At 38.6% G+C, this 22702-nt stretch overlaps 1 long non-coding RNA gene across 1 annotated transcript; it reads right to left on the reverse strand.

Annotated features, from left to right (window-relative positions):
* Positions 1–7051: 7051 nt before the first annotated feature.
* On the reverse strand, positions 7052–13681 carry LOC310892879. The gene is made up of 3 exons (XR_014578541.1): positions 12138–13681; positions 8335–8453; positions 7052–7164 (listed from the first exon to the last, which is right to left on the reverse strand). It is a non-coding gene; the product is annotated as an uncharacterized lncRNA (long non-coding RNA).
* Between the last annotated feature and the right edge of the window lie 9021 nt (positions 13682–22702).

Below are 22702 nucleotides of genomic sequence, written 5' to 3' on the forward strand. Positions count from 1 at the left end.
TAATCACATAGTGATTTGTGCAAAAACTGCAGTGTCACTTGCATAGAAACAGCAGAGACAGTGTTAAATGTGCAGCCCCAACTATGGTAATTTTTATTATTTTGTTCATAACTGCTAGCTTATGAAACATTTTTAAGATGTTATAAAATGGAATAGTAAAATAACCACTGTAATTAAAAACCGTTGTTCATTTCATGACTATGTTGTTGTAGCCATGCTGATTTCAGTTTGTGAAGTGAAGCTTGTAAATATGAAGTAAACTGCTATACTTGTGAAAAGTAGGCAATCTTTCACACAGGTAAGCCTTTCCTGAGTTCTTACAAACCTTCATTTAGTTGTGCTCTAAGTCCATAATACATGTCCTTCTGAGTATGAAATACGTCCTTTATAATGCATTCCTCCAACCTCCTCCCCAGCCCTTTTCTTCAGATATGTGGTACTCCAGGATTTAAAAAACATTTCCCATTTAAAGCAACATCCATCAGTGGTTTGGAAACCCCCTCTGCTGTGGGATTTTGTCCTTTCCGTTTGGTTAGTGTTATATACAGACAAAGAACAGAACAAGGACACCATGTTAGATTTATAAGGAAATAATGTCAAAATGGTTAATGCAATTCACCAGTTCAATAAACTGGATTACATTTTAGTAGGACAAAAGATCAACGAAAGCCTATTTATATTCATTGGGTGAAGGCTGTAACAGCAACCATATAATGCATTCCCCGTCTTTGGGCTCATTAGTTGTGCCTATTAGATTTGTTAGGTATCATAACATCCAGATGTTTCTGGACAGCTCAGCTGACATTTTATCCATGTGCAGATTAAATATTAATGGATGGCAGGTGAAGAAGAGCAATAACCAGTCTTGGGTTTGGAACGTTTTCAGCACTGGGTTTTGTAATTATTTTTTTTCCCCTTCTTCACATATTTTTCAGAATGCATGAAAAGATAGTAAATCACGTTTAGCAAGAGTGATTCTAGTGGAAGTAAGTGGCAGGGAGCAGCTTGTTTTCTCTCTATGTACAGTATCTTTGTATCCTGAAAAGAATTCACACTCAGACTCCATATGATCCAACAAAGTTGCCAGCTTTTATCTAGAAAACTCATTACACTCAGATTGAGCTCTCATTTGAGCAATCAGAATTTATAGGCCCTTTCAGTTTCCTTTTTGAAGCCAGTTTAGTTCAGGATGTGTTCTTGTAGCCCAATAATTTTGAATAATGACATATTCTTGCCATTCCTTATTGGGCGTATTTGTAGAGTGTGGGAATCCTCCCATTGCTCCTTCTCTGCTAGTACCAAACACTTAGTTGTAGAAATTCTATAATTCTATCCTTAAAATAAAATAAAAAAAAGGTATTCTTCCTACTACAGAATAAGTACTATACATAAGGCATATTTTAAGTCTTAATGACCCTTTCCACTTTTCTCCAAATGGTTCTATCTGAAAATGTCTAATTAAAAGTCATTAACATAAGAACAGATTTTGTCTTCTTTTCTCTCTTCTGTAATATTTTCTCCTTTAAGTTTCCTCTCTGGGGCATATCTGCAATTGTTATGTACCTATACTTTTTCACTGAAACTAGTGAAACTATACCAGTTTGCACCAGTTACAGAGGTTACCCACTAATTTGCTATAAGAAAGAAAAAATGAATTAAGGCAAGTACTTTGTGGCAGAATCTGTTTGTTTAGGATCTTGTGATTACTACAGGTCCTCTGCAATATCAGTTTCCTTCTGAATAGTCCAATATAAGAAAGATGGCAGAATCCATTCCATTAATTATTTCAGTGTTCTCCAAAATAAAAATGATCCTGTCTGTTCTATGACAGACAATATTTTGCTGGTAGACATGCCCTCAGACATTTTCTGAAACAGATGAAGAATTACAGGTTCTTCAGACCAAAAGAAAAAAGTCAGGAAATTCATAAGAGAGTTCAAGTGAATATCTTTGAATTCCCAAGACATAATTAGTGCATTTGCATAAGTTTGCTGTCATGTGGATTCTGCGTAGAGTGTTTTTTTGTTTGTTTGTTTTGTTTTGTTTTGTTTTGTTTTGTTTTTCCCTTGTCAGCTGCAAGATCCTGGGGAGTGAGCTTTGTTGTACTGATGAGTGCTGCTGCTCTCTGACACTCACATTTTATGAGAACGTATGAGTTAGAGACAAGATTTGGTGCATCATGTTTTAACATTTTACTGACTGTCCATGGTCAACATCCACAGTAAATGTCACCCAAGAGTCTGCTTTGAATGACTCTCTAAATCCACAGATGAACCAAATATAATGGCTCCAAATGCAGCCATGTAGCCAAGACTGAAGCAATATGATGTCACTGTACTCCCTGAGAACAGTCAGTCTTCGATGCTCAGGGATGAGCAATGTGTACTGCTACTCACCTGTCTGCTGCTTTAGTCAATAAATGAATTTTGAGATCATCAGCCATTCACAGCTAGAAGAGCAGCCAAAGTAACTTTTGTCTAATTTTGAAACCTCAGATATCATATTTTGACATTTCATCTTGAATGCTAACACTCTGGCTTTTCAGTCCATTGAAGAGTGATTTGTTTTCTTTTGCTTTATTGTTGTTTTCCCTGACTAGGAAAGTGAACAGAGAATAAAAAGAAATAATCCAGTGGGGGCGAAAAAGAGAACAGAGTGAAAAACAGAATGTAAAAGTCTAGAGAAAAAGGATCAGTTTGATCAGGAGCACAAAGGGAGACATTTTTTTTATCTACCATGTGCTTTTTCTTTTTAAAATCAGAACTGAATATGCTTCTAAAATATAAATTGCAGCTCTAACAGAAGTTTGAGATATGATGCAGAAATAAATAGACAATATTCTTCATGCTTTATATTGTGTAACAAGAACCAGACTTCATGATCATAAATATGCTTTTATCTGTGACCCCACAGAAAATACATAAAAGATAATATTTGATCCAGTTGACTCTTGGGCTATGTCCACTCTAAATCCATAGCAAAGGCTATGGATTAACACTGAAACAGAATTCTCTGAAACAGAATTGCCATGAGAACTGAGCAACAGATTTCATTCAAATAAACAAGGTCATTTCTTTTTTATTTTGAATTATTTTGACACTGTAAACCAGAGTTAAAAAATTTGAAAATTTATAACTTGATAAAGTTTATTCCTGATATGTTTTAAGTTTGCAAAAGAAGAGCAACTCCTTTCTCAATGTTAATTCTTCCCAATATCCTTTTATCCCATATATGAAAAACCAAATGAGAGAAAGAGAAAAGGAGCAAAAGAAATACAAAATGAAAAATAAAAGGAAAAAGAAAGGAAAGGAAAAAAAGAAAAAGAAAAAAAAAAGATAAGAGTAATGTGGATTGTAGTAGGTAAGTGAACGTTGGTTATAATAGGTCACTATTTTCAAATTCACCTCAAATCTGTATCAGATGGTAGTACTACAGACAGCCAACATGCAGTGGATTTTATTTTTAGCTATTCTCTTCTGACCCCGTTTAAGATCAATCTGTCCTTTGCTGTTCTAAAATCTTCTTGATGTTTTTTGACACATCTTAAATCTCAAACCTTTGGGAGGGAAATAATAAAAGCTGACAAAATTAATTTAACTGTATGACTCATCTATAATGTTTAATTAGTCACATTGTACCTGATTAGATGCAAAATCTTCAACATCAAAATAACTGATAAAAAATGTAGTGCAAACTGTCTTTTACAACCAGCAGACAATTCCAGTTGCAGTGCTTTTTTGCTCATTTTATATAAATCAGCTGTCTCTGTAAATGCTACCTCCCAGTAACCATAGGAACAATGCCCACTGTAATTTCTTAAAGTGGAAGCACAGACAATGGAAGCACAGACAAAGTCATTTCATCTGCAGGAAAATATACGAACACAGTTATAACCTAATTATTCCATATGATATCTCACACTGTAGCTTGCATTTTAATATCCTCTGTACCTGAGTGAAGAATTAGGCTGGTGACCTTTTGCTCTACTGGTGACCGCGATACAGGAAACTCTAAGTTGATTCAAGACTTTTTTTAAAAAAACAAAAACAAAAACAAAAAGAAACAAAAAAAAAAAAAAAAAACAAAAAAAAACGGAATCTGATGTTGGTCATGAAGCTTTTGAATCCTTATCACGTGGGAGACTGCAAACTTCAGCACCTCTGTTTTTGTTTTCTATACATCTCTTTACCTTTGAAAAAGCCTCTGTAATCTGGCCTCATTATAGAGGAAAGACTTGGTCTAATGATGAGAACCTCTCTGGGAATCAGGACAGGGTCTGTCCTTGAACCTGCACTGTATGGGTTGTGTGGTCAGCTGTGCCATTCCACCTCCTCCCCCTGCTGCTTCTCCACCTTCCTCTTGTGATACTGTCTGGAAAGAACCAGATGTACTCACCTCTCTTACAGCATCTCCAGTAGATGTGGCTTGATTTACTTTCTTTTCAGACAGTCGGAAACCAGCATTCAGTAAATAAAATGTCACAAAGATTCAGCCTGAAGCCTCACCTAAATTGGCTCTCAGTGGACAGATGTCATACACCTTGCTTAACCATAAACTTACTCTCAGGTCTCCTTTGGTTTCATTATTTCTCTCGTAGTTCAGTAATACCTAGTGGACAGGGAAAAGAAGCAACTTCCCTCTGGACTTCTGAGCCTCTTCTCTGGTCTCTTTTTCCCCATTCTCCCATTTAGAGTCTCAATAATTCCTCCAAGCCTCAAAGTACAGATTCCAGTACATAAGCCAAGGAGATCTTGATGAGAATTGATTTTTAGCCAGCAAATGTCACTCATTAAATGCCCAAAGGCTATTTAAACTCAGACTTAGACAGAGTGTTAGTAATGGCTGAAAAATCTGACCCAACTTACCTAGCAGTTTCTGCTCCAGAAGTTAGGAGAGGTAAATGCATGGCAGGTTTTCTCAAGATCAAAAACAATTTTAAAGAACTTTGCATTTGTCTCCTCACAATGCTCTAACATTTCTTTTTCCTTTTGCTGTGCATTGGCACCACACTCTGTTCTATTTCTTAACCATAAACTGACAATGGGATGGGCATAACCAAACAGTTTCCAGAGTAAAAAAATCCAGAGTACCCAACATCCTGGATTTTCAGCATTAGAAAGTGCTTATCCTCCTTTTGCTCTCATTCAGAGCACAAAATAAAGAAGTATAGAAGTTGAGAAACATTGGGTGGCACATGTAAATTAGAAAGAGGAAGACTAATTAGAGAATATTTGGACAGAAGGGAAGAGGAAATGTTAAATACTGCAAAATTGTAAGGTAGATCTGAGGAAAGATGCAATTTATTTTCCTGTGGTTCAGCAGGCACCAATTGCTCCTGCTCTCAGGGACATCAAGGATCTTCCTCGTTTTTTTTTTGCTGTGACTGCACTGTGTCCTCTTGGAGGCTGATCTACTCCATTGCAAGCCATACCATTCATACCTCAAGATGCCATGAATGACGGAGAGCAGTGAGGCAGGGATCTGTGCTCTTGGACTGCCTCAGTAGGGCAGCTGGAAGGACCCTCAACACCAGCAATATCCCCTTCTCTGCCAGGTTACTCAGCTTTATGGCAAGACAACGTTTAAGGGTTATAAAATAAATAACTGACCTAAAATCCTAGCACTGGGTTATTGAAACAACCTTAAAAAAAAAAAAATTAACATTAGCATTTACACTGAAAACCTCTATTGAATGTCTTAGTGTACCAATGCATTCCACCTCGCTGTTTCTTATATTAAGTTGGAATCTCCCACTCTTTCTTAAGATGGAGTATCTTTTGCCTTGATAATCTAAGATGGCTTTTGGCATCACTTTTTCTTCTCAAACATTTAGCAAAAGCCGTGGAGATCAAAGCATGCCTTACTGTTGTTTGAATTCCTGGACAAATATTCTTCCATGTTGCTAGCCATAAGACCACCATCAAGGAAGCACATCGTTTTCTTCCACACATTCCCTTAAGGATAAACTAATATAATACTATAATGGCACATTCACAGCTTTGGGCTGCTTTTCTTTGTAACAGCCTTCTATTAATACACTTGTGAAAACTCATGCTTTGTATTATGAGAAATACGAAGTACACTGTCATGTGATTCAAATTCTAAGTATTTTGTCTCTGCATTTTACAGAGGCCGTAAAAAGACTAAACACAATGCCATCATTCAAAAAACTGGGAATGAGATGCTTAGCCTGAGTACTTTACCCCTCACCTCCCACCCCCTCTCCATTTCTGGGGACTTCATCATGACAGCCTTGTGATGGAAGGCACTGAAGACCCAACATGCAAGTCTCCAAAATTTTCACAGCAGTGATTCTTTGTCAGCATCATGTTTTGCAGAAAGCTCAGAGGGGTTTAGGGGTTTAGCCAAAACCCCAGATTCTTTGCAAATTCTTTCTAAATGGGAAAAACAATTCACATCAGTTATAAACTCAAAAGACTAAAATGTTTAGCATTTCCCTCTTTTCCTTACACAGCCTCATTTGTCATTTCACAGATTTCTCTGCTGATAAGTGAAACCATCTCATCTGCATTATTATTTTTGTTTCTTCCCAGCTTTGTTTTATTAGCATTTCAGCTTAAAGAGTGCAAGAGCAAATGGTTGCACCAGTACCTGTTAAGTAACAGCCTCAATAACCACGTTTGCCTGGTAGCTAACCTTTCACTTTACACCCAGCTTCAGCATTTGGTCCTTTTCCTCCATCCTCCTGGTATCTCCCCCTCCCATTTCATTAGCACCTAATGAAACAGTCACAACAGAAATGTTATTTGCAGTTGTTATGTCTTGAAGGATACAGACCTGAAATGACTAGTTTGAAGACCGCTACACGTGTTATAGCACTGGTATCTTTGCAAGCTCCTTAAAACCTACACATGACATTTGATTCTTTTAGTTTCTTTATGTGGGAGTTTTCATCACTAAAGCCACTTGCTTGCTATGCTTGAGCATGTGCTCTAAAATGTGCATATGCCCTAACTCAAACAACCTGCTGCATTTCCTTTCCAGAGTCAGGGAATTCTGTTAGAAAAAAAAAAAAAAAAAAAAAAGGCACAATTCTTTGTGCTGTTTCTTCATTTACTGGTTTAATAATCTTCTCTCCACTGCTGGTTGTATTATTCATTCAGATTTTTAATCCGCAATGAAATAGGACTCTTCAAAGCAAACCTGTAGAGTACAGAAGACAGCAGGGATTAAGAAAAAAATGACAAATTCTTTCTTTTATTCACTTCCTTTATAATTAATTATGCAAATGCATTTATTTTATTAATTTATTTTCATGTAAGCAAACATAAGGGAAAAACAGAAAAACATTCTCTAGATGTTGTTGATACAATTTATGGAGGAAAAAAAAAAAGATTCTGATCAGATTTTTTCATCAGCCAGCTAATAAATAATTCTGGTCTAAAATTTATTTGATAAAGGTAGATGAGTAGATTATTCTTTCCTTTGCAGAGCTCTTATTTTCCCTCTCCTTGGTTTAGGTCATGCCAGCAAGAGCCATTTGTTGCATTACTCTTTTTCTTGCCTGCATGACTTTTAATTTGGAGACGGATTTTTTTTTTTTTGCTTCTACTCAAATAGAAGTTTATAACCAATCTTTTGTTTAGCTAAAGGATCATAACTAAATCTATTTGCTATCTGTAGGTGTATAAATAGTTCTTAATAGTTATTCTTGTTCTATTTTTTAGAGTTTTAGCCATATTGGTGCAAAACTTCACAATTTAAAAAATTGTAATTTATTGATAATCAGGAAAAACATCAGATTGACCCAATAAAATATTTTATTCATTTTCATCTCACTTCATCTTTCGATTCAATTTTTCATTAAGTATAAATTTATTATACTTTTGAAATAAAAGCCATTTAAATTACAAACATCTTTTTCAAAAAATAAAACATTAAAATAATCCCTTTTAAAACAGAAATTTCTGTGCAAAGGTGGAAAAAAAACACACATTAAAATGGACCCTTTCCTTTGAATTTTTCTCTGTATACATACATACACAGAAGAGCACTTAAAATTATTATTGCTCTGCTGCAGGACTGCTACATTGCCCTGTAAGGTTTCACACATCCTTGCTGGTGGGAACACAGACTATTTCTAGTACTAAAGGCCATTTACTTCTGATTTTTACTAACTAAAGGTTTCCTTGAGTATTTTTACAATTTATAAATACTTAATTAAGCTGACGTTTATGAACACAACCTCAAAACCTTGACCTTCTCACTCTTCTTCTTTTTTTTTTTTTTTTTTTTTTCCACTAGCATCTTTAGGACTTCTATCCAAAGGTGCAGATGCACTGAACCCAGCTGCTCTCTGGTGGGAATATTTACCTTGCACAGAAGACTGACAGGGGACTTTGGACGTGTGGCACCATCAACATCTCTTTCCTGCCATGCCCACCAGCTCTGTAGTAGGGGATGAGACAGCCCGCTGCTCTCCCTGTCTTGGTCTGTATGGAGAAGGGAGGCAGCTGCCAGGTTAAGATCCCTGTTCTGTCATGCTGGGACTAATTCCCAGGTTGTTGGCAACCCCTAGGTGAGAATGGCTAAATGGCTGTATTTATTGCCCCGTTCAAGTGCTCTGTTAAAATCCCCCCAAATTTTTATAAAGAAGGGTCTGGGGAGGTCTTAACCTGTTTCACCAGGCTGAGCATTGCAACTTTGATGTCTCTTTTGTGCATCTAGAGCTCTGTCTTCAGTGTTATTTGCTGTGGTGTCAACCTCTGTGCCCTCATTAGCAGTGTCTTCAGCTATCTCACAGTCCTTGCTTCCAGGTCACGCATGAGAGCATCAGGCAGCAGCCAGCCCAGTATCCAGCCCTCTGAAACCAGCTGAACACATTGCAGGCTCTTCTGAGTTTTGCTATCAGCACAACCAATGTTCAATCCAGAAATTATTAGTGGCAACCATTTAAGGTGGTTTCTTTGTTATAACCACTGAAATGACATATTAAAAGCTAACAAGCATGCCTGAAGGAAGCAAGTGATGCACATCTTCTCTTTCGATGGGCAGTGACTATCCAGCTGGTCTCTGTGGTAATCTGAACTGACTGCTGCCCAGGAGAGTCATTTTCATTAACTCATCCTGACAAACAATATTAACCCATAGGCCAGTTTCCAAGCTTGGACATTATAAATCTAGATCTCCAGTTTGTTTCCAGGCGTTAACATCATTGCTTGGATGCCAAAGTACCAGCTTTAGACTCTAAAGTGCTTCAGTTTTTGTGCAGAGCATCATGATTTAAGTGTTCATGATGTTTGAAAATTATATTGGATTTTTCCCAAATTGCTATCACCCATTGGAGCTGTAATGGTCAAAACTCATCTCGAAAGCAACCTCATTAAATTATCTCATTTAACAGGGATGAGTCAGCTCTGATACTGGTTACCTTCAGACTTCTGGCTTGTCAAATTATATTTGTTATTGCTTCTCACAATTACAAACAGCGGCTGCTGCAGTTGTCATTCCCCTTAGCTGGCAAAAACAGCACTGTGGGAAAGGAAAGAACTCCACATGATAGACTAATACTGTGCTTTTTCCTCTCCCTTCCTTCCCACTTCAGTGGATACCTGATGGAAGTTTCAAAAGCTAGAAGGATGTGAACTGGCTAGCTACATTAGCAATGAGGTCCTTGGAAAAGTGGGGCAAGAAATTTATTTCTATACGAGGAGAGAAACAATTGAGAAGGAGAATAGGTAGGCTTCAGGAGACACCAAAAGAAGATGCTTATGGGTTTGTCTGTAACTGTTACACCATAGCATATTTTCCTGCCCATACACTAACATACATTCACTAGCACAACCTGATATGACTGTTACTTTATTGGGAAATGTTCTTATTGAAGAAAATTTTAAAGTAAAAATCAGCTCCCCTCAGTTCTTCTACCTCTATCAAGAACATATTCCACCAAAAACTCCTGCTTTTTTTTGGTTTGTTTGTTTTGTTTGTTTGTTTGCTTGTTTTTGTGGTGTTTGTTTTGTTAAATAAGCTTATCATTCTTTTTAATAAAACAAAGTGTACTCCTAGAATATTTCTTGGGGGGAATAAAGTAAAGTTCAGAACCTCCAGCAGAGGAACTCTAGATGAAGTGATAATAAAGACTCAGTCTCTACCAAGTCACTTTACAGCCCAATAAGGGGAGGATATAAGCCAGGCAAAATGAAGGAGGGGTCAAATTAATGTGGTCAGAGATTAAGTGAATTCAATATAATGCCACGACAGCCTTTCTGTGAGGCTCCCTGGTAAAAGCAAAAAAGGGTCGCATGTTAGGTAGCTTAAATTTACAACAGCAAGAAAAGCAATGAACATTCTCCTTTAGGAATCATTCTACCCTGAGGGATAAAATAGTTTTCTGGAAACATAGAATCTGTACTTAGTGGTACCAGCAAGAACAAACTTAGAACAGTGCCTGTCAGTAGTTATCTGGCTAACAGAATAAAAGTAACTGAAATGATTCAAACTTCAATTCACATTATTAAATTATTTTAATTATAATGATAAGTCAAGATTTTGAAGCTGTTTCAGTAATTGTCTCCAGAGATATTGGTCTTCCACCTTCTCCAACGAAAATATTTTTTAGAGGTCAAAGCACAAAAAGCATCTGACCATGACGGTGAGATTCAGCTGATGAAAATATGTAGCTGGCAGCAATATGTAGCCTTCAACCTTCAGCTGGCTATAGCACTGAATAGGATCAGCTGGCCAATTCTGCTGTTGGTAAAAATTAAGATACATTTTTATGAAGTCTATCATGTGAGTCTATGTATTAGCTGTAGAAGTGAAGCTGTAAGACTATTCAAGTTCTGTTATAAGAACATTTGTAAAATATTGTGTCAGCACCAGTTTTCATTTCTTAATAGCAGTACAAGCCTTGAATTAACCTGGAAGAGTCTCCTTGAAGATCTTTATGGAAAACTTGAATTTGCAGTGGATCATTTTGTTCATAATGACTATCTGAAATTCTATGCAGGATTTATTTTATTTTATTTTATTTTAATGTATTGTCTTGTATTATTTTTTTCTGTCTAAACATCAGGAAGCACTTCTTTACTGTTGCAGGGCAACCTGTGCCAGTGCCTCACCACTCTCACAGTGAAGAATTTCTTCCTTATATCTAACCTACCCTATTTTAGCTTAAAACCATTACTCCTTTGTTCTATCACTACACTGCCTGACAAAGAGTCCCTCCAAATGTTTCCTGTAGGTCCCCTTTAAGTACTGGAAGACTATAAGGTCTTCCCACAGCCTGTCTTCGCAGAAGAGGTGCTCCAGCCCTCCAGGGCACATCCAGTCAAAGCCCATGCAGGCTTCTGTGGCAGTTTTACTCAGCTGGGCAGAGCTCCACCACAAGTGCTCTCTCACTCCCCTTCTCAAAAGAACAGGGTGAGAAAATATGATGGATAGGGCTCAAGGCTTGAGATGAGGTCAGGGAGATCACTCGACAATTATCACAACGGGCAAAACAGACTCAGCATAGGGAGATTAATACAATTTATTACCTATTACTAACAAGCTAAAGCAGCGAGAAACTAAAACAAATTAAAAACACCTTCACGCACCCATCCATCCTTTTTTACCTCCTCCCCCACACCCCACCCCCCCAGCAGCGCAGGAGAATGGGGAATAGGGGCTGCAGTCAGTTCCTAATGCTTCGTCTCCGCCACTCCTTCATGGTCACTCCCTGCCCCTGCTCCCCGTGGGGTCCCTCCCACGGGATGCCGTCCTGCCCAAACTGAGCCTGCGGGGGCTGCCCACAGGCAGCAGCTCTTCAAGAACTGCTCCCACACGGCTCCGTACCACGGGGTCCATCCCCCAGGAGCAAACTGCTCCAGCACGGGTCCCCCACGGGCGGCAGCTCCCCCCAGACCCCTGCTCCTGCGTGGGCTCCTCTCCACGGGCTGCAGCTCCGGCCCGGGGCCTGCTCCTGCGGGGGCTCTCCATGGGCCGCAGCCTCCTCCAGGCCACATCCACCTGCTCCACCGGGGGCTCCTCCACGGGCTGCAGCGTGGAGATCTGCTCCGTGTGGGACCCGTGGGCTGCAGGGGGACAGCCTGCTCCACCAGGGGCCTCTCCACAGGCCACAGGGGAATTCTGCTGCATGCCTGGAGCACCTCCTGCCCTCCTGCTGCACTGACCTTGGGGTCTGCAGGGCTGGTTTTCACTCCTCGCTCTCTCAGCTCCTGTTTAGCAGCTTTTTTTTTTTTTTTTTCTTCCCTTTCTTAAAGCTGCGCTCACAGAGGTACAAACAACATCACTTATTGGCTTGGCTCTTGCCAGCAGCAGCGCCCTTTGGAGCCGGCTGAAACTGGCCCTTATCTAACATGGGGCAGCTGCTGGACTCTTCTCACAAAGGCTAGCCCTGCAGCCCCCCTCTACCAAAACCTTGCCACATAAGCTCAATACAGCTTCTTCAATGCCATGCGGAGCACAGGACTGAAGAGCATGCACCTTTTCTCCTTCCTGAGATACTAGGCAAGTAGTCTGGCTCCAAGTTAGTGGCTCAGGCAAATATTACTGTTCTAGATAATGCTCAAGGAACTAGCACTGTGATATGTGTGTGAACGATTGAATAGTATTGACAATGCAAATGTTAAGGATTAAATACAAATATTGTCTCTGTAGCATATATCACTTAGAGCCTAGATCAGTAATTTTTAGGTCAGTGATAGTGTTGTTTTTTTTTTTTACTTATTTTTAAATCCCATAGGGATGTGGGAAACTTTGTGTAGGGAATTTAAATCTGCTGACAGTGGGTTTGGTTTATCTTAGCTATCACTCACAGAGCCCAGGAGTTCAAAGAGAAGTATTTGAAAACCAGTGGTAGATAGCTCAATGAGCAAATGCTCACATAAGGCTGGTAAGTCAGGAAGCAGATGGAGATAAAGACAGAGGTGACAGATATAAGCTCATGAATTGTGTGTGTGTGCGTGTATTTCTTGACCACTGAATTCAAATCTGAGCTGTTAAGCCTCGTCCTCCAGTCTTATTTATAAAACTCAGCCACATTCTGCACAGAATAAAATATGCTTCAGTACTGGATCCAAGTGCCAAATGAATATGGGAGTGGAAATGGGATGTGCAGATGCATCTATGACACTTAATCTGGCCGCCTAGCACATACATAGTGTTAATGCAGAGAGAAGAAAGCTACAGCTCTCTATTACCTGTTTTTCTGTTTGAAAACTGTTCCCAGCCAGCTTTTTCTCTGTTATAGGAGATAAGGACATCCTGAAAGGTAAAAACTGAAAGAAATTATTTCCCAGCGTAGAGGGAGAGGGAGAAAACAAACAAACAAACAAGCAACCTGATAGTTTTCAGAAAAATGATGAAACATTGGAATAAACATTGACATCTCAAAACCATGAAAAAAAATATTTGAGTAAGATCAATGAAAATGTTATACCTTGGCATTTTTCAACCTTTTAATAGTTTTTTGCTTGGTTGCTCCAGTAAGCAATACAAAGATTTATTTTTTTTTTTTCTGTAACCATTATAGAATATTTTATTTTACAAATGCAGAAAAGGAACATTTCAACAACTGCAAACTTCTTGCTATTTCAGGGCCTCGGGCTTTGGCACTCAAACTATTTTGATATCTTTTTCCCTGCTTTGTACACTAGTCAAAAACATCTCTTAAAGACAACATTAAAATGATAAATTAATACTTTATATGTGGCATTATGTATCTCATTCTACCCTTTGAATGACAGAGATTATATCAAGGAATATAACCTTACATACATAGCACAAATGTGGTTACATACCCAAACAGACCATAAACTATTGAAAAGCATAGAAACACAGAAGAAATGCTGCATCAAAACAATGTTTTATTAGCAACTAAATTTAAAGTAAGTTTAAAACGTGTTCCTTCCTGGGGCTGAGTAAATGGGTTGTTTTTTTTTTTCCTTTCTCTGAGCTTAATGTCACTCACATCACTCTTAAGCTGACATTTTTATCCCCCTAGCATCCGTAAGAGTCTTGTTGCTTGTAGTCAGGTGACTCAAACTTGAGTGCAAGACCCACAAGCACCTCCTCCACCTCAGACTGCCTCATTGAAAAGAGACTTACAGGAGGTCCTTCAGATGGTCCTTCAGATTTCCCTTAAGGAAGAAAATCCACACACTCCACCCTACTCCCACCCACCCCCCTCAAAAAAAAAAAAAAAAAAAAAAAACGCAAAGTTACTCCATTGTGTACATCAGATGCACAAAAGATATAGATTTGTACCCTAAAATGTTACTCTTCAAAACACATTTTCTGCTGCCACCTAATATTAGTGAAATATGGAGTCTAATATGCAATGGAGTGGGGTTCATCTATGCATCTTAAGCCCTCTGCTTCTGTTTTAACCACTACAGGATCCCTTTGTATTTAGAAAGAATCAGGCTCTTTTTAGGGCAGTTTTTATTCCACCCTAAGTCAGATATCTGAAATAGGCTAGATGAAGCATGTAATAAAAGTGGCTCTGCTTGTCCTGAGCACACAGAAAGCCATGGACAGCAGGGACAGGTATATCACAGCTCTTATCAAGCTACCCTTTTAGTACATCAGCCAGCTGAGCAGGCCACTTATCACTGCTTTTTCAAGGCTTTTGAAGTTTGTAGGAAAACAGAACATACTCTGTAGGGATAAGGACAAAAAAAGTTGGGTAAATAGTTCTGATAGAATTGACTGGATCAAAAGAGAAACATCTTCCTCTGTGCTGGTCACCTGGGACTCCCTCTATAGTCACTTTACAGTGACAGGAACCCTATGGCATCCATCCAGACTAAAACCCACACCTAAAAAAATTAGATGAATCATAGCCTAAAACTATCTGTTTCTCTCATTGACTATAAAATGCTAAGTGAAATGAATGCCCCCTCCCCAGAGAAAGATTAGAAGTACCACAGTAGTAACAGCAAAGTGGTTTCAGATTGGAACATTAATCTAAGAGCTGTATGGGATCTGGACTTACAGTATGAGAGCTGTACAGTATGAATTATGCTCAGTTAAACATGGTGAAAATGCTGACCCCACAAACTGAACTCAAAGGTTTCCAGATGTATAAAATATTAAAAAAAAAAAGTCATAAACTAGCTTATATGTGAACTTCAGGATGTTCTCCGTAGGAAATCTTTAAAGACATACAGTGAAAATTATGCAAGGTTTGGAGTGACCTACAAGGAAAGAACATGGGACTCTTCAGCATTTAACTGAAGAGCTTACACTCAAAGAGAGCATGTTAGCATGAAAACTGGTGTAAGAACAACACACAGAAAAAAAAAAAAAAACAATTATGGGAGGGCTGAAAATCTCTTGAGAAAAGAAATGAGTGGATAGAACTGGTACAGACTTCCTGGCTCATTAGGTTTGTTCTCCTGCCATCTTAGCTATGTCAGAGAAACATCTTAGGAAAGTCATCTTAAGGCAAGGCAAATTCCCTGCCAATTGAAAGAGCACCCCAAATCCCTACTTCTCTCACAAAGAGAAAGCTTTTATCTATGGCCCACAACTTCCCCTGCATTTTTTCTGAAACATTATTATTTTTATATTTATTATATTTATTATTTGTTCCCTGTACATTTCCTAGCCTCCAAGAATTAACTCTCCTTGCTTTACAGTATTTCAGATAGTAACACCAAATAACAGAATCACACACTCACGGAGTGGCTGAGGTTTGATAGGACCTCTGGAGATCATCTGGTCCAACCCCCCTGCCAAGAAGAGAAACATGGAACACGTTGCACAGGATCACGTCCAGGCGGGTTTTGAATATCTCCAGAGAAGGAGACCCCAACAGTATATCTGGGCAACCTGTGCCAGAGCTCTGTCACCCTCACAGTAAAGAAGTGTTTTCTCATATTCAGTTGGAAATTCCTGCACCCCACAATACCTTTGACTTTCTTGGCCACAAAGGCACATTGCTGCCTCATGGCTACTCATGGTCCCCAGATTTTCTCAGACCATCAAGATACACAACTTTCTGAAAGGGTGAATTTTCTAACAGACATGACCTGTTAACACAATAGTTGTTTGTAAGAGCTTTTAAGAAGGCTTTTCTTTTATTGAAATGCAGAGAAAAAAAAATAATTTGAAATCTTAAAAATGACCACTATGTCAATTATTTTCAGCTCAGTTCAGAAATCAGCCATGAACCTTGTCAAAAGAAATGAATCAAACCAAAAATGCTAGATTCTGACAGATACAAAGAAGTACATCTAATAGTAAGACTAACCTAAGAAGGCAGACACTGGATACATTTAAGAAAATGTCTGCTGTGGAAAGGACCCCCATATAGTCCTTTCTTGTGAAGTCAAACAGTATGATCTAAGTGGTGGTCCTTATCTCTGTGTTTGAGCAGGACATAAACTTCTTGAGAAGTTTTTTCATTATTTCCATTTCATGAGGGTGATGACATTTTCAGAAAGGAAATGATGGAATAATTATTTTGTCTTTCTGAATTTCTTTCAGTTAAGTCAGTAAAATTGTGCTCTCATCAAGTAATAATGTTTCACAAATATTTCCTGGTGAGTTTAATTTCATTTCAATTTTAACAATATACATTGTAATACAAGCATTATGTCACAGTACACACATATGCACACACAGAAATACATGCCCATATATATATACTGCAATATTCCACATCACTGAAACTGGATTTATCTGACTGAAATGAAATTATACATATATATTTCTGTATGAATTATTTTAAAGTTTTCTTTTCTCATACATTTTTATTGTTATTTTTTTCCAGCTGAGAATGAAAACAAGTTCAGGAATGTCAGAATTCCCCCTCTGAGACAAAGTCTATTTTTCAACCATCTCTAAAAACTGCCAGCAGTTTCTTCAGCCAAGAGAAATTATCAGAAGCCACATTTAAATAAAATGATTTTTTTAAGCCAGTGAATGGATAAATTCAGGTTATAATCAACATAGTGACTCCATGAAGTCCTGTCACATTCAACAGTATTAGTATAATTAATGCTGTTGTAAAGAAGACATCAAAACGTAAATTAAACACTTAGGATTCGATTTTGCTCTAAGACATTCAAATCACTTTTTTTACTTTCAACAGGAATAGTATGTGCCTAAGTGAGGAAAGAATTTGCCTATTAAGAATCATCATAAACAAACAAACAAACAAACAATCAAAAAACAGATTGCAAATGGATACTTGTATTAATTTTGCTAATTGCGTGGAAACAGCCCAAGCATTATTTAACATGATAAATATTATACTGTTCTATGTGTGTAGTTATCTCAGAGCCAGCAAGATCACATGACATTTTTATCAGGATTACTGATTGGGAAGCCTCGGCTTCTGTTTCAGTTTAGATGCTAATTCAAAACAGGTTTCATCCTTTCTCAGATTATGGATGTGTGTGTGTATGTACAGAAAGAGGAAATCTCCTTTCTGACAAATAAACAGGACAGAAATGTCCTGAAAACTGCTTTTCTTTCATTCCTTCATATTTTGTCGTCACTAAGTCAAAAACAAAGTTCTCATTTCTCTTGTCTCAAGAATAGGAGGGTAAAATAGAAACTAAATTTGAACAGTGTGGAATAATTGCTGGAGGTGACTTATTGAGGCTAAATCTATGTCCACATCTTAAGAGAAGGTTCAACCTTGAGGAAACTTCCAGGGTGAGATGCTGCAGATAAGCAAGGATTCTGTTCTATGATGGTCCCCTTAGCAACATAGCCTGCAACCTTAGGTATTGGTAAAACCAGGGGAGCTTGGTGTGCTGACTCTAAGAGAGATATAGCATGGAGTGTGGAGTGGAGTGAAGAAAATGTATCCAGGCTCTGTGCTGTCACTGGGGAACCCGATGATTCTGTGGAACTGATAGATTGCATGGCCAGCCCTGAGTCTAACTGGTAACCAAATCATGTCTTCTGGGTGAACTTTGCTCATTATAATCTCATTGTAATGCCAAAACACACCTCCATCCCAAAGGTTACCTGCCCCTAAGGTGAGACCGACCCTCACTGTGCATGTGCTCTGAATTTCTCTGAGCCTATACCTTTAAAACAAAAGCAATAAAGATGTACACCACTCACAATGAAGACATGTATAACTAGAGTCACTCAAGCTCCACCTAAAAGTAAAAAATAGTATAAAAATGTCTCAAGAGAGGAAAATGTCAGTGAAGACACCATTGCAGACAAGTTGGAAGGACATCATTAACTTCTGGGATCAGTTGATGGGCTGAACCTCTCTCTCTCCCCCATAGGGACGCCTATTGGGTAAGATTCAAACTTTTGATTATACCAAGTGCTTCCCTGGGAAACCTAACATTCTCTATAGAGTTGTTTCATAAGTTAGCACATGTGTAGTTAGTTGTGGTTGTCATATTTTTGGTATTTGCACATGCTTTGCAGACAGCGCATTTATCACCAACGATGCAAAAGAACCTGTTCTCCTGATCCTTCAATAAACTATGACAGTCATTTACTAGACTGAATGTGTATCGTGCTATTTGTACATCTGTGATCATGATAATTCAATATATTGAATGCAACTGACTTATACTAATGAATAATGTACAAAAGATTCTTAAAAAAAAAAAGTTAGAACTGATCTAAATGTCTTGATAAAAACAGACTGATGGATGAAGTGATCTTTGGGGCTCAATTCCAGGCATAAGAACCTGGATCACCTGAGGTGCCCTAGGGCATCTGAGACACACACACAAATCTGGCAGATATGACCAGGCACCTGGGGCAGTCCAGGCCCTTCTGGTGAAGCAGCTGAAGGCCAGGAAGAATACTAAGGGGTGTCTCAGATATCAGCTGAGGCCCCTATACAGGTAACTCTGTCTAGCCCTGGCTCTGATCTAGGATGATCTGGATCAAGGACAGTTATTCCTTATTTTCCATTTGTATGGATTTATCTTCTGGCCAGCTATTATGACCTGATGTTGTTTCTACAAAATACTTTAGACCCATACTTTTCTGGAAGGCACTACAATTCTTTTGAGGTGAACAAATGCATTTTAGCTGCTGTCATGAATTGATTCATGTTCACCATCATAATCACCATCACAAGCAACTCCATCCCCTGTGTCCACTGTTTTATATAGCCATTAGCTAGGGAAAACTCAATTAGCCCTACAACAAAGTTGTAAGTTAGATATGTTTTCCCTAATTAAACTAGTGAGTTGATGCCTACTATCATTCTTCCTGTATATGCTGCCATTGCATTACCTGTGTCATTCCTCGATGGTTCCAATAAATTAGAAAAGCCTTGAAGTTCTTTGAATGATATATGTTTCAATAAGACAAAATTAAATTAGGGAGTTACGATTAGATCATTTTCCTAGTTTCATTGTTTGAGTTTCTTGATAAAGAATTGGTGCATGTATGGTTCAACACTGATCTGATATAATGACCACAATTAATATTGTATTAAGAATGTTGAATTTATGGACTACAAAATTAGGTTCATTTCCAGTTACTAGCTGTGGTGACAAACCATGCTGACTGAGCATTTCTCATACTGTTTCAATAAAACACTGAATAAATACATCATTCTTCACATACCAACTCTGACTACTTTCTATGGGCATGTATAGCCAACAGCACACATCCTTCAGAAGAAAAAGATCAGCAAAATTCTAGTAAAATATATGCAACATTTCGATAGGTTGAGAGTGTAGGTCTGTTCTGTCCTACTGTTGAAATCTGAGGTTTAACAAGCTTTTGTTCAATTTTATCTGGCACAATTTGTCCAAATCATCAGAAGTAATTTTGGTCAATTTTTCTACATGCTCTTTGTGTGTATATCAAAAATGAAAATGATTTGACAAGCTGTGAGCATCTGAACACTTCTGGAAACTCTCCATCACCTGAATTGCTAGAAAATCATTGAATCATAGAATATCCCAAGTTGGAAGGGACCAACAAAGATCATCGAGTCCAACTCCTGGCTCCACAGAGGACTACCCACAAATCAGACAGTTTGTCTGAGAGTGTTGTCAAAACTCTTCCTGAACTCCAGCAGGCTCAGTGCCATGACCATTTATTTCCCTGGGGAGCCTGTCCCAGTGCCCAACCACCCTCTGGGTGCAGAACCTTTCCCTAACACCCAGCCTGACCCTCCCCTGTCCCAGCTCCATGCCGTTCCCTCGGGTCCTGTCGCTGTCCCCAGAGAGCAGAGCTCAGCGCCTGCCCCTCCGCTCCCCTCGTGAGGGAGCTGCAGGCCGCCATGAGGCCTCCCCTCAGCCTGCTCTGCTCTGGGCTGAACAAACCAAGGGACCTCAGCCGCTCCTATTACATCTTGCCCTTCCAGACCCTTCACTATCTTTGTAGCCCTACTTTGAAAATTAGCAAAGCCCTAGATCTTTCTCATATTTCCTAATGTAACTTCAGGTTACAAAACTGAATGGAATTAATATTTTCTCAAAAAATGTGAAATCTCATAAGTCATCAGAGGTACAGAACATAGCTGTTGTTAAAACCTTTATAGAAACGTTTATAGAACATCAAACTGGGAATGGTTTCTCCTCTCCTTCTCTCCTTCTCTTTCTGTGCAAGCATAATGTAGATTGTACCTCTTTATAGGTAATGCAGTGGTGAACAAGAGTAGTTGTAATCAAATAATAACATAATTAAATAACTTAGTTATATTAAACACCTGGATTAGAACACCCATGCTTGACAAAAATATAGTCCTTTTAGAACTATTAATTATTGGAAAAAAAAAGTGTTAAAAAGTGTTGATCTGTTGTTAGATTGGGACATATTGCTACGGACTGTAATTTTAAACTAAATTAATTTGTTTACATTTTTGAGAATGTGAAAAATATATATATATTCCTTAACTATAGGTAGTAAATCTCTTTGCATACTAAACATAAACCTGTTTTTAATGAAACTACTTTTAAACATCAAGCCTCAATGTATTCTGATTCTAAATGAAAAAGATAGTTAAACGACCTGCGAGACTGACTCCTATAATAATCATTTAACTGTATATCAGCTGTAGATTATATAAACAGTGTTTCACAATAGCACACATATGTGCCAGCAGTTTTACCTTTGAAAGAAAGAGCACTTTACATGTACATCAAATTGAATTTTCTTCCTTTGTGTGCTAGGTATTACAACACACTGTGTTGTAATACACACTGTGTTGTAAACACACTGTGTGTCAGTGTACTTGAGTTACAATTTCCCTCTTCTAAGTTGGCACAGTAGTGATCAAATAAATATTATTATGAGTGCACTGGAATGGCTTCTCTAACTGGATTCCTGAGTGTTTGGGACAAAAAGAAAGGACAGACCAGTCAAAAGAAGAGCCTCAGAGACATCTTTCAGCTTTGACAGCTGAAGGCTCACCATACCAGTTTCTGAAGAGAGATGGCCCTGACCTCTGCTGAGTCTCCTGTCAAAATAACTGATTGGTTTTCATACAGACTGTCCATCAGATTTAACCCAGCAGGATGCAGTAGAGACTAAGGTAGGGAGCCAGATGGACAAATGTACAGTTAAAAAAAAAAAAAAAAAGGCATGAAACTAAGGGGTTTAGAGCAGGAATCTAACACTCAGCAATTCCCAGGAACCTTTTATCTTGGCAAGCTGTGAAGAATTTAGTTTCTCATTTGTTTCAGCTTTCCAAAGACATCTTGTTGGCAGAATGAGTTTCAGGACGAGACTGCCAGGTCCATATCTGGACAGTACTGGACAGTTTTCAACTGTGAACAGTACAGTACAGTATAATACAACAGCTTGTGACCACACAGACTCTCTTTCACAAGGCTTTTACTAAACCTGAAGATTTTCTGTTAGATCAATTTGGACTTGCTTTGCCCTCTTGTCCCAGAAGTAAGTGGAACAGCTGCAGTATAGGAAGAGTTTTGCTCACTCAGCTCATTGTGAACACTTTTCTGGCACATTCTGTTTTGTCTGTCCATACTTGCCAAAGACAAAGTGTTTTGAAACAGTTTGACTCTTTATGTTGTTCTGCAACTCTGTCCATTTAATTTTTGTTATGCTCTACAAAAAAGAAAATGTCTGCAGATGTAAAGAGCTTATAGCTTTCAGACCATTTACAACATCAGCTTGATCTGGTCTCATGCAAACAAATGTCACATTAGCAAAAGAAAAAATTAAATATTTGTAATTGTTGCAGGCCTTACAAAGAAATCAGTGATTAACACAGTAAAAAATAAAAATAAAAAAATCAGTTTTCTTGAGAAGTAGAGATCATTTGGAGAAGCATAAAAAGGCAGCTGTAAGTATCACCGAATCACAGAATTGTAGGGGTTGGAAGGGATCTCAAGAGATCATCGGGTCCAACCCCCCTGCCAAAGCAGGTTCCCTAGAGCAGGTTGCCCAGGTAGGCATCCAGACGGGCCTTGAATATCTCCAGAGAAGGAGACCCCACAACCTCCCTGGGCAACCTGTTCCAGTGCTCCATCACCCTCACTGTGAAGAAGTTATTTCACATGTTGGTGCGGAACTTCCTGTGCTCCGTTTTGTGGCCATTGCTCCTTGTCCTGTCCCCACAAACGACTGAAAAGAGGTTGGCCAAATCCCTCTGTCTCCCACTCTTAAGATATTTGGAAATATTAATAAAATCCCCTCTGAGTCTTTGCTTCTCAAAGCTGAACAGACTTAGGTCTCTCAGACTTTCCTCATAGGGAAGATGCTCCAGGCCCCATATCATCTTTGTGGCCCTCCGCTGGACTCTTTCCAGGAGATCTCTGTC

This window comes from Anser anser (genome assembly GCF_964211835.1).
Source record: "Anser anser genome assembly, chromosome: 1".
NCBI classification, from domain to species: domain Eukaryota; kingdom Metazoa; phylum Chordata; class Aves; order Anseriformes; family Anatidae; genus Anser; species Anser anser.